We start from the raw sequence: 8878 nt of genomic DNA on the forward strand, positions 1-8878 counted from the left end.
AAAAAAACAAAGAAAGAAAGAAAGAAAGAAAGAAAGAAAGAAAGAAAGAAAGAAAGAAAGAAAGAAAGAAAGAAAAAAAAAAGGAAAAAAAAAAGAAAAAGAGGAAGTAATAATAATAACATCGACCCCCGACCTGAACTACTTCTGTTATCTGTGAATTCCTTGTAAAACTTTTTGTTCTGTTAGCTGATGCAGGTAGCCCCCAGTCACGTTTCCCACGCTTGCTCGATTTGTCACGACCCTTTCACGTGCAACCCTTGAGGTTGTAAGCCTTTAAAAAAGTCTTTTTCGGGGAGCTCGGCTCCTAAGATGCGAGTCTGCCGACGCTCCCGGCCGAATGAAAAACCTCTTCCTTCTTTAATCCGGTGTCTCAGGAGTTTTGTCTGCGGCTTGTCCTGCTACATTTCTGGGTTCCCTCACCGGGAAGCGAGCTGGTGATGCACGGAGGGTCGAGGCAGCCCCTTAGGCGGCTTATGCCTGCCCTGTAGAGCATCCCTGCGGGGGACTCTGGCCAGCTTGAGCGATGCGGATCCTCAGAGTGCTGCCGGGTAGGCATCTGCCCCGGTGCGATGCCTCGCCTCCAAAGAGCAGTGCACAGCACGCCCCCGTGGAGGATCCGCACAGTGGCTGGACACTGGGAAGGAACTGGCACTTTCAGTCCGGACATCTGAAACTTGCTGAGACTGCTCTTTGGAACTTCCCCCACTCCGTTTGAGTGGAAGCGTGGCCTGATCACCCACGGCGTGCCTCTACCGGCACTTTGGTTTTGGTTTCTGACTTGACTTGAATTCATTGGTTGATACTTTGGTTTCGGTTTCGATTTTGACTTGACTTGAATTGCTTGATAAACAGGCCTGCCTTGATTGCCACTTTGGTCTTGCTCCTGATTTTGGTTTGGCTTAAATTGCTTGACGAACAGGTGTGCCCTTAACGACACTTTGGTTTTAGCTTTCATTTTGATTTAGTGTGAATTACGTGACTGAGTGACCTTTTACCCTTTCCTTCTCGTAGGGTGAATGTTGTTTCGTCTCGAGAGAAACATAGGTCAGACACAAAGTAAGCCCACTCTGCTAGGAGCCCTCTTAAAAACGTTTCAAAAAGAAAAATAAAAGGAAAGTCATCAAGTCGTCACAACTTACCCTACTAAAATGCATGTTACAGAACCTTACAAAAGGTTTTGCAGGAGATTATAGAGTTCAGTTAACCCCCTAGAGGTCACGAACTCTGGGTGAATTAGAATTGCCCTCTTCTGCTGTTGGATGGCCCACGGAAGGAACTACAGGCAGAGAACAATTGGCCGTGTAGTTCAGGTGGTGACGGGGTCGGAGGACAGCCTGTGTACCTAGATCAAATTCCTTTATATGGACTCACGGCGAAATAGATTATAGACAAAGCCAGCGTTAATTTAGCCCTGTTTAACAACTTTGTGCAAAATAGCCAAAAGTAAAAGTAAGAGCGGCTTCGCCGGCAGACACAGAGTTTTTTTAAAAAGGGAGTCCCAGGAAACGGCAAGAGAAGCCAGTTTTTACGGGAGCCACGAGAGATAACACAGATTCTTTCTCCATGTTTCCCAGCCTACCCCGCTTCACCGAGGCCAACAACCCCCTCAGAAATGAGATTCAGGAGCTGACACGCCCCAGGTCTCACCTCGAAGGGAAGGATCGGAGCCTCCAGAGGCCAAGGAAAGAAGTCGAGATAGTCAAGTGGGCCATCTCAGATCTGGTCTTACTCGAGCTCTGTAAATGCCTCTCAGGGAGATACGAGGACCTGTCTATTATAATGACCAGGCCCACATCCCGGGGGGAGGGGGGTGGGCAACAGACTTTCATCTATCAGCCCTTTTCAACCATTGAGCTACTAAACTGGGAACACCCTGAACCCACCGCCTTGCTCCCGACAGCTAGAGCCCTGTCGAGCATGACTGTGTAGAGGTGTTGGACTCCAGTGTACTCTAGCAGATCTGACCTCCGGGACCAGCCTTGGGCATCAGTACACTAGGAGCTATGCGTGGACGGGAACAGCTTCACCAACCCACGAGGGGAGAGATGTGCAGAATATGCGGTGGTAACCCTGGACGCTGTCGTTAAGCTGGGCTCATTGCTTTAATCCGGGCCTTAGAACTCGGTGAGGGTAAGACTGTAAACATTTACGCTGACTCTCGGTATGCCTGTTTCACCCTCCAAGTGTATAAAGAAAAGAGCCTGTTAAACTCTAGAAAAGAGGGAAAAGAGCAAAAGAAAAAGAAAGACTAAAAGCAAGTGTAAAGATAGAGAATCAAAAGAAAACAGGAGAGACAGACAGCAGTGCGTGGGCGGGGGCAGGGCCCGTGCCGTTTCTCGGGCCCCACCAGCTGGCCGTAGGAGCGTGAGAACGCGGGGGGGGGAAGCAGCATTGTGAGAGGCCGCGGACGTGGATGTAGACATGACCGAAGTCAAGTTAGGCAAGGATTCCAGAGCCGGACAAGGCTAGAGAGAGATTAATGTGCGAGATGGAAAAAAAAAAAAAAGACTCTAGAAGGGTAAATGTTCAGAAGGCAATACAGGAAATGGCCAAGGCCGCAAGACAAAGAGGCCATCGGCCAAGGGCTGCTGCACCTTGGAGGAACCAGACACTCATCTGATCAGGCTGACGGGAGCTGAAGAATGTAAAGACTAGGGCAGACTAGGCACCTTCTCATTAGGCTCCCAGGAGCCCATGGTCACATTAGAAGTTACAAACAGCAAGACTCTGCCGTATCTGGATTCCAATTTCTCACTGAAGGCTCAGCCACTAGATACAGTGACAAAGGGGCGGAGTGGGGGTGGGGATGGGGGGAGGGGGGAACTCCTCCTCTAAGAAACTGAAACAGGAAAAAGAGCCATACCTTGTGAAAACTTGCTTATAGACTTTACAGGACTGCCCCCTGCTGGAGGCTAGTGCTTGTTTGCACCTTTTCAGGGTAAGTTACAGTTTTCCCCACCAGGACAGAAAAAGTACAAGAAGTGACTAAAGTACTGTTAAAAGACATTATCCCCAGGTTTAAGACTACCTCTGATTTTAAAGTCAGACAATAGGCCAGCATTTGTAGCTGTAGCTGGAATAGTGCAAGATTTAACAAGACTGTTAACAATACAACAGAGGTTACACGCAGCCTATCGGCCACAAAGTTCAACAAAAGGTGGAACGCATGAACTGGACACTCGAGCGAGCAGCTACTGGCGACCAAAAAACAAAACGAAAAAAAAAGGGTTGCCATATAGATATAGATAGATAGATAGATAGATAGATAGATAGATAGATGTATATATATACACACACACACACACACACACACACACACACACACACACACACACAGATACAGATATAGATATAGATATAGATAGATATATAGATATATGCCAGGAAATTCACTTAAGATAAAATCAGGTTTTTGCCTACGGTCCTCCTCCGAGTCAGGTGCACCCCTACCAAACAAACTAGGTATCTGCCCTGTAAGATTGTGTTCAGTTGGCCACCCGCAAATCGTAGGTCAAATAAAAGGTGACCTCCGGAAACTAAAGAAATTAACCTTTAAAAGGCAAATGCAGCCTTTCAAAATAGCCATACGAAGTGTTCATAATTAAATAAAGAAAAATAATGCCTATAAGCCTGACACCCATTTAAATCTAGGGACTCTGTTTAAAGTAAAACCTAATTTTTCTACAACCCATATAGGATGAGCCCTATACTGTAACCTTGTCCACTCCCACTGCTGTTAAAGTTGCAGGTGTTGCGTCTTGGATCCACCACAGTCAGCTAACACCGACAGCTCAGGACAAGTGGACCGGCTAACAGGGCGCAGATCATCCAGCCCGGCTGATCCTGAGACGAGACCAAGCTCCAAGCTGCTGCTGAGGACCACAAGCCCTGCTCTAGTCACACACCGGCAGCTGACTAGTCTATGCACGGCCGAAGCTTGAGGACTCATCAAGCAAGTCAATGTAGTTAAAAATCTTAAGACAGATAGTTTTCCTAGAATACTAACTGTTTTCCTATTGTTCTGTCGCTGTATTCAACCTTTTTCCCAGGTGAGGACCTCTTTCGTCCTTGCTGGATATGAATATGCTATACATTGCTTTGTTGTTGTTACCACCCCACCCCACCCCCCACCCATAACCATGCTAGAAGAAACACCTATGTAAGGTGTCCCCACTGTACACGTACTGCTTAGGAAACCCAGACCCGTCCAGCCCAGCAACGATCGCAAGGTCTTTCAGTCATTCTTTAAACATATAAACCAGAAGTTACCAGAACCTCCTCCTTTAGCCAAAAATTTAAAAAATAAAAATAAAAAAACAGAAAAAAACCTATTTCCTCAGTAGGCTGAAAACATTGCTGGCAGCCTAGATGTTTCTTCATGTTATGTTGATAGAAGGGCTAACGTAAGAGACCAATGGCCTGGAGAAGCAGAAGGGTTAATGCCTCAAGATAACATGACTTTAACCAACTCTTTCCCCAAACAGACGCCGCAAGTTCAAGCGTCGGGCTCGTAAAAACTTCTCTGATTAAAAAATACTGTTTTACTTGCTAAAAAAAGGTTTTAAGGCCCAGTTAAAAACTAACCTGCTTAAGACATGACAAAGTTAGTACATGTGCCTGTTCAGGTTTAACACAGGTTTGATCCTAGGTCTTCATTTAGAAAAGAGTTTCCAGCTGTAGAAAATGTAAAACCCTCACTGTAAGTGTATTACTTGTAATAGAAACTTGCTGGCCGGGCGCGGTGGCTCAAGCCTGTCATCCCAGCACTTTGGGAGGCCGAGACGGGCGGATCACGAGGTCAGGAGATCGAGACCATCCTGGCTAACACGGTGAAACCCTGTCTCTACTAAAAAATACAAAAAAACTAGCCGGGTGAGGTGGCGGGCGCCTGTAGTCCCAGCTACTCAGGAGGCTGAGGCAGGAGAATGGCGTGAACCCGGGAGGCGGAGCTTGCAGTGAGCTGAGATCCGGCCACAGCACTCCAGCCTGGGTGACAGAGCGAGACTCGGTCTCAAAAAAAAAAAAAAAAAAGAAACTTACTTGCTTGCTGCGCCCCTGTGTATTACACTTGCTCCTTCCAATGATAAAAGGTTTTGTAGCTACCATGGCTCGTCAGAAAACTTCCACACAAGTGTATTACATAAAACGCTATCACTCTGTCTCGCTAAAAGACCCAAAAAGTAAAAATGAAAGGGAACCCGCCCACTAATTAGTGAAAATTCTCAAAGTGGGGGATGAGGAAGGAGACCTCTACTGCTCCTGCTGCCCTCCTCCCCCCACCTTGCCTAGTTCACAAGACAGGAGGAAAGAGAGAAAGCAAAACGTTAGAAACAAACAAAAGTCAGATAAATAGCCAGACAACCTTGGCACCACCACCAGGCCGTAGGAGTTAAAAAAAAAAAAAAAAAAGTAATACTAATAACATCGGCCCCTGACCTAAACTACTTGTATTATCTGTAAATTCCTGACACTATGAAAAAAAGGGTTGTAAAACTTTTTGTTCTGTCTGTCCTTCCTTCCTTCCTTCCTTCCTTCCTTCCTTCCTTCCTTCCTTCCTTCCTTCCTTCTTTCATCCCACCTCGGCCTCCCAAAGTGCTGGGATTACTGGCGTGAGGCACCATGCCTGCTTGGCCTGAAGAGACACCTATTGAAAGTAAGACATAGAGAGCTCCTTGCAGTGATCTGATTGATTGCTTGACTGATTTACAGACGGCGTCTCACTCTGTCACCCTGGCAGTGGTGCCATCAAAACCAAACTCACTGCAGTGTGGACGCTCCTGGACTCAAGCGATCCTTCCACCTCAGCCTCCAGAGTGTAGTGCCTGGGACCACGGGGCATGCGCCACTGTGCCCAGATGATTTTCAATTTTTATTGTTTTATTTTTCTTTTTCCCGAGACAGAGTTTCGCTCTTGTTGCCCAGACTGGAGTGCAATGGCGCGGATCTCGGCTCACCGCAACTTCTGCCTCCCGGGTTCAAGAGATTCTCCTGAGTCTGCCTCCCGAGTAGTAGCTCGGGTTGCAGGTATGCACCACCACGTCTGGTTGATTTTGTATTTTTACTAGAGACGGGGCTTCTCCATGTTGGTCAGGCTGGTCTCCAACTCCCGACCTCAGGTGATTCTCCCTCCCCGGCCTCCCAAAGTGCTGGGACGGCAGGCGTCAGCCGCCGCGCCCGGCCTTCCTTTTCAACTGTTTTTGCACAGACAGGGTCTCATCATGTTGTTGCAACCCTTCTGCCCCGGCGTCCCAAAGTGCTCGCGTGACGGGCGTGAGCCACTGCGCCTGGACTCCGGGGAATGATTCACGACCACGACCGCTGTACTAACTATTTATTTCTTATTTATTTATTTATTTATTTATTTATTTTTTAGTATTATTATTATCTTAAAATTATTATTATTTTTTTGAGACGGAGTTTCGCTCTGGGCGAGGCGGGGCGGGGCGAGGCGAGGCGAGGCGAGGCGAGGCGTGTCGCTTTGGAAACCGCAGCACCGCCTTCTAAAGCCCCATTCCAATGCACAAAGCCCTGTTCCCTTCCCGGACTTGGAGCTGATGCCTTCCATAGCCTTGGGCTTCTCTCCATTCAGAAGCTTTTACAGGCGCAACCCCACCCAGAGGCTAGCTGCGGTTGAGGATTGGGGGTGTGCTGGGGCTGGAAAGTCGGTCCCCTATTTTTGCTAGCTCGGCCACGACATCCCCCGACCCCTATCGCTTGCTCACCCTTTCAGATCCCTTGCCTCCACCGTCTTGGAGGCTGACCTCTGACTTTAATATCTGCCTTTCTTCCTGTCTTGGGTTTGAGGAGGGGGGGCAGGAATGAGGGTGTGTGTGGGGAGGGGGTGTGGGGTGTGGACGGAGGGGAGCGTCCTAAGGGTCGATTTCGTGTCATGCCTCTTTCACCGCCACCGCCGAAGATGAAAGCAACGATCAGCTAAAGACCGCGTGTTCTCATCTATAACTGGGAACTAAATAATGAGAACTCGTGGGCAGAACGAGGGGGACCAGGGAGGCGGGAGCCTACTTGAGGGAGGAGGTGTGGAAGGAGAGACATCTTCAGGGAAAAACAAAACAAAACAAAACAAAACAAAAAACCAAACCACGAAAACTGTCGGGTACTGCGCTGAGTTATCCGGGTGATGAAATCATCTGCACACTGAACCCCCCAGTCAGAAGTTTACTTGTGTAACAATCTTGCACATGTCTGCTTGAACAAGACATAAAAGTTGGGGGGGGGGAGGGAGAGAGAGAGAGAGAGAGAGAGAGAGAGAGAGAGAGAGAGAGACAGAGACAGAGACAGAGAGAAGGAAACACCACCTCCTTGACCTGAGTCAGGGGGTTTCCGGTCTGGTGGCGGAACGTTCAGTGACAATGGAGTATTTTGGCCTGTTCTTTTTTTGTGCGTTTGCTATTTTTTTTTTGCTGCTGTTGTTGTTGTTGTTTTAAGACAGAGTCTCACTCAGCCACCCAGCCTGGAGTGCGGTGGTGCGATTCGGCTCACTGCAACCACCGTCTCCCAGGTTCAAGCGATTCTCCCGTCTCAGCCTCCTGAGCAGCTGGGATTACAGGCACCCACCATCATGCTCCGAAGATGTTTCTATGTTAGTAGAGACGGAGTTTCACCATGTGGGCCAGGCTGCTCTTGAACTCCTGACCTCAGGTGATCCGCCCACCTCGGCCTCCCAAAGTGCTGGGATTACATGTGTGAGCCACTGCGCCCGGTGGCGGTCCCTGTGTTTTTTTTTTCTTTTTTCTTTTTTTTTTTTTTTTTTCTTTCTTTCTTTCTTTCTTTCTTTCTTTCTTTCTTTCTTTCTTTCTTTCTTTTTTGGTAGGGAGGGACTGAGTCTCTCTCAGTCTGTCACCCAGGCGGGGGTGCAGTGGCACTCCCTCGGCTCACTGCAACCTCTGCCTCCCGGATTCCAGTGATTCTTCTTCAGTGGCTGGGATTACAGGCGCACACCACCACATCCGGCTAATTTTTGTATTTTGAGTAGAGACGGGGTTTCTCCATGTTGGCCGCACTGGTCTCGAACTCCTGACCTCAAGTGATCCGTTCTCCTGGGCCTCCCAAAGTGCGAGGACGACAGGCCTGAGCCGCCGGGATTTCAGCCTTTAAAAGTGCCGGCCCTACCACCTTTCGCTGTGGACGTTACGCTCTGAATGACGTGCCATCTCTGCCATAGGTTGACTCCCTGAGTCCCCTCTGCCATTTCACTCCATCCTGGGACGCAAGAGCGAAACTCCATCCCGCCACCTCCTCGTGCAAAACAAAACAAAACGGAACAAAACAAAACAAAACAAAACAAAACAAAAAAAGAAACTCTACACATGACCTGTAAGTGTCTGTTCCTGTGAGTGATTTCTGAGATACGGCACTGTAGACTGAACGCAGTGGCTCACGTCTGTCATCCTAGTACTTTGGGAGGCTGAGGCGGGCGGATCGCCAGGTCAGGAGATCGAGACCATCCTGGCTAACATGGTGAAACCCCGTCTCTCCAAAAAAAACAAACGAATTATCTGGGTGTAGTGGCCGGCGCCTGTAGTCCCAGCTACTCGGGAGGTTGAGGCCGGAGAATGGTGTGAACCCGGGAGGCGGAGGTTGCAGGGAGCTGCGATCGCGCCACTGCACTCCAGCCTGGGTGACAGAGCAAGACTCCGTCTCAAAAAAATAAAAAAATAAAAAAAGAAGAAAGAAAGAAAGAAAGAAAGAAAGAAAGAAAGAAAGAAAGAAGGAAAGAAAGAGGAAATGAAAGAAATGGCACTGTATCGCTATTGGGCTAGGACCCTCTCTCTTTCTGTCTGTTCCTCTCTGTCTCTCTCTGTCCGTTTCTGTCTTTCCTGTCTCTCTCACTGTGTCTGTCTTCTGTCTTACTCTCTTT

This window comes from Macaca mulatta, chromosome 10 (genome assembly GCF_049350105.2).
Source record: "Macaca mulatta isolate MMU2019108-1 chromosome 10, T2T-MMU8v2.0, whole genome shotgun sequence".
Classification (NCBI taxonomy): Eukaryota; Metazoa; Chordata; class Mammalia; order Primates; family Cercopithecidae; genus Macaca; species Macaca mulatta.